Source organism: Microtus ochrogaster, unplaced genomic scaffold (genome assembly GCF_000317375.1).
Source record: "Microtus ochrogaster isolate Prairie Vole_2 unplaced genomic scaffold, MicOch1.0 UNK58, whole genome shotgun sequence".
NCBI lineage: Eukaryota > Metazoa > Chordata > Mammalia > Rodentia > Cricetidae > Microtus > Microtus ochrogaster.
Genome location: NW_004949156.1, coordinates 1,486,275 through 1,490,541, shown reverse-complemented (window position 1 = coordinate 1,490,541; position 4,267 = coordinate 1,486,275). Strand labels below are relative to the sequence as shown.

At 41.5% G+C, this 4,267-nt stretch overlaps 1 pseudogene; it reads right to left on the bottom strand.

Moving 5' to 3' along the window:
• Positions 1–3,282: 3,282 nt before the first annotated feature.
• On the bottom strand, positions 3,283–3,824 carry LOC101991432 (annotated as a pseudogene).
• Between the last annotated feature and the right edge of the window lie 443 nt (positions 3,825–4,267).

The following is a 4,267-nucleotide window of genomic DNA, read 5'->3' as shown; positions in this document are numbered from 1 at the left end:
GGTCCTTGGACTTCCCACAGGTCAGGGAACCCTGATGGCTCTTCAAGCTGATGAGGGAGAGGGACTTAATCAGGGTAGGGGGAGGGAAATGGGAGGCGGTGGCGGGGAGGAGGCAGAAATCCTCAATAAATAAATAAATTTTAAAAAAAAGAAGTCAAACTCTCACTAGTTGCTGATGATATGATAGCTTACATAAGGAACTTCTACAACTCGTAAACACCTCCAGTCATGTAGCAGGATACAAGATTAACTAAAAAAAAATCAGTAGCCCTTCTTTACACAGATGATAAATGATCTTAGAAAGAAATCAGAGAAACATTATCCTTCACAGCAGCCATGAATAACATAAAATATCTTGGAGTAATTTTAAGCAAATAAGTGAAAGGCCTGTTTGACAAGAACTTAAAGCCTTTGAAGAATGAAATTGAAAAGACACCAGAAAAGGGAAAGATCTCCCATACTCTTGGATAGGTAGAATTAACATAGTAAAAGTGGCAGTCTTACCAAAAGCAATCTACAGATTCAATGTAATACCCAGCAAAATCTCAGCAAATTTTTTCACAGACCTCGAACAAACAGTACTCAACTTCATGTGGAAAAGCAGACAACCTAGGATAGCCAAAATTATCCTACAATAAAGGAACTTCTGGAGGCATCACAACCCCTAATTTCAAACTTGAATACAGAGCTACAGTACAGAAAACAGTCTGGCATTGGCATAAAAACAGACAGGAGGACCAATGGAACTGAATCAAAGACCAGATATTAATCCACACACCTATGAACACCCGACTTTTGACAAAGAAGTAAGAAATATGAAATGGAAAAAAGAAAGCATATTCAACAAATGATGCTGGCATAACTGGATATCAACATGTAGAAGAATGAAAACAGATTCATATCAATTGCTGTGCACAAAACTCAAGTCTAAATGTATCAAGGACCTCAACATAAAACCAACCACACTGCACCTTATAGAAGAGAAAGTGGGAAATATAGTCAAACACATTGGCACAGGAACCACTTCCTAAATATAGTCCAGTAGCACAGACACTGAAAAAAACCAATTAATAAATGACACCTCCTAAAACTGAGAAGCTTCTGTAAAGCAAAGAACATAGTCAACAAGACAAAACAGCACCTACAGAATGGGAAAAGATCTTCACCAATCCCACATCAGACAGAGGATTGATCTTCAAAATATACAAAGAACTCAAGAAATTGGTCATCAAAAGAACAAATAATCCAATAAAAATGGTGTATAGATCTAAACAGAGAACTCTCAACAGATGAATCTAAAATGGCTGAAAAACACTAAGGAAATGCTCAACATCCTTAGTCATCAGAGAAATGCAAATCAAAACAACTCTGAGATTCCATCTTACACCTGTAAGAATGGCCAAGATCAAAAGCAATGATGACAGCTTATAATGGAGAGAATGTGGGGTAAAGGAAACACTCCTGCATTGCTAGTGGGAGTGCAAGCTGGTACATGTAGACATAAGACCCTCCTACACCAGGTACAGCCCCTTTGGATATCAGTATGGCAGTTTCTCAGAAAATTAGGAAACAACCTACCTCAGGACCCAGCAATACTACTTTTGGGTATGTACCCAAAGGATGTTCAATCAATCACAATGACATGTGCTTGGGTATGTACATAGCAGCATTGTTTGTCATAGCCAGAACCTGGAAACAACTTAAATGCCCCTTGACCAAAGAATGGATAAAGATGAATTACATTTGCACAATGGAGTACTATACAGCAGAAAAAAAAACAATGGCATCTTAAAATTTGCAGACAAAGAGATGGATATAGAAAACAACATATTTAGTGAGGTAACCCAGACCAGAAAGACAATTATCATATGTACTCACGCATATGTGGCTTTTAGACATAAAGCAAAGAAAACCAGCCTACAATCCCAGAGAACCTAGACAACAATGAGGATCCTAAGAGAGACATACATAGATCTAATCTACATGGGAAGTAGAAAAAGACAAGATCTCCTGAGTAAATTGGGAACATAGGGACCATAGTAGAGAGTAGAAGAGGAGCGGGGAGGAAGGAAGCATAACAGAGAAAAATATATAGCTCAATAAAAACAAAGTATAATTCCATTTTGTAGATTAGCACACTAACCTAAAATGGTTTGGCAGTCCAATCAAAGTCTTCTAGTGAATATATTAAAGCTGGTTGGTGTTTGGACCTGTTTGCTTTCACAGAGTTATTACTGGCTAATCTATTACTTTCTGGCTAATTTATTACTATGAAAGTAAATGTCAGGAGCTTTCAGGATAAGAAGATGGCTCGGAAGTTGCCTCATTGCAATTTCCTGAATGGGAAGAGTCATGAGAAGAGTCATAGCAACAAAGAGTGTCTTATTCCAAAGATAGAAAGAGAAAGTATCAAAAATCATAAAATCGATAACGGATGGAAGTCATGGAAAAACAGAAGGGCCATGCAGCGGAAAGGGGAAACAGCCTATAACTCCTTCCTAGCTATCTCAGATGGGGCAAAGCCACAGGCATAAATGGCACTCGGGGTTAAGCTCTTAAGAGGTATTAAGTAAATCATACAAAGGGGAATATTTATTAAGCATATTGCCTGTGTCTGATATTGTGCTAAATGGTCCACAAATGCTATTTTCAATTGTAATCCTAATCTTTGAGTTTGCTTATCATTCACATTTGTCAGAGACCGGAAAAGTGAGGCATAAGGAACTTACCTATTCAATGTCACGTGCTTAGAAAGTGGCTGAGGATGTGTGTCAGCCAACTCTGACTATGGATCCGGTCCAGTCTCATAGCTGTTTCTGTAAATGCAATGTTACTGGAACACGCTGCTATATATTTGTTTACACGCAGCTGGTTTATTTTTTGTATGTGCTATGGTATATAACATTGAAGTCAACATCGTAACAGAGGCCATTTGGCCCGTTTGATGATTCATTTTATGTACCAATGTGGCTAGGCCCTAGTAGCAGTTCAGTTCAATATCATTCTAGATGCTTCTACAAAAGTGTTTTAAATGTGATTAAGATTCAACTCAGTAGACTGAGTAAATCCTAATCTATGGGTTATTGATTAAGTCAGTTGAATGTTTTAAGAGAAAAAAAGAAAAAGAACACTGTCTTCCCTAGAGAGAGAGAGGAAAATCTGACAGCAGATTGTAGACTTGAATTGTACCTCTTCCTTGGGTCTCCACATGCTAGCCTAGCCTGCATATTCTGTACTTGCTAGTCTCTGCAATCACACAAGGGAATTTCTTTTTTTTTAACATTAAAACCCTAGGATGTTTATTACAAAGGTAAACCCTGATCCTTGAGTTGGACTTATTGGTAGGATTTCTGGTATCGAGCATGGGCACCAGGACCTCCGAACTTTTTGGATTCACAGCACCGAGGATCAGCTACAAGCAGGGTCCGATCATACTGGATGAGGATATCTTTGATCTCCTTCTTAGAGGCCTCATCCACATACTTTTGGTAGCAGGCCACCAGGGCTTTGGAGATGGACTGTCGGATAGCATAAATTTGGGCCACATGACCACCACCCTTCACACGGACCCGGATATCCACACCCGCGAATCGCTCCTTGCCCAGCAGCAGAACAGGCTCCAGTAACTTGTAGTGCAGCATGCGCGGCTCGATCATCTCCAGGGGACGTCCGTTCACCTTGATGAGCCCATTCCCCCGTTTGCAGTGCGCCACGGCTGTGGCTGTCTTCTTGCGTCCGAAGACTTGCACGGACTGCAGCGGACCCTTGGCCGGCATAGCTGCGACTATGAACACGAGGTCCTCACCGTGCGGCGCTGCCACCGGAAAAGGGGGGAATTTCTTAAAGTAAATTGATATCAGTCCCTCACATGCACTGGTTCTCTATGTAGACATTCTGTTTTTTATTAAGAACCCATGCAGATTTCAATGACCAGCACTGTCACCTGGGGCCATGGTGGTGCTGTTGTCAGATACTTAGGTGAGACAGTCCTGAGGGCATGATGTCAGCAGAGCTGCTCCCCCTATCCCTTCCTCTCCAGGCTGTTGTCTCCTATATAGTGGCCAGAGTGAGAGAAGATGCCTCTCTCCCCCTTGCTACCCACGGTGGGCAACAGAGCTGACCCCAGGGTCAGGTGAGTGGGAGAACTAGCCCTGCCTCTCACCAACTGGAGCACACAGGAGAATGAACAAACACTTCACCCCACCTGGGCAGCACACTAGAGCTGAGCCTGCTGTCAGGAGCATAGGTGAGTCAGCTCTGAGGGTGT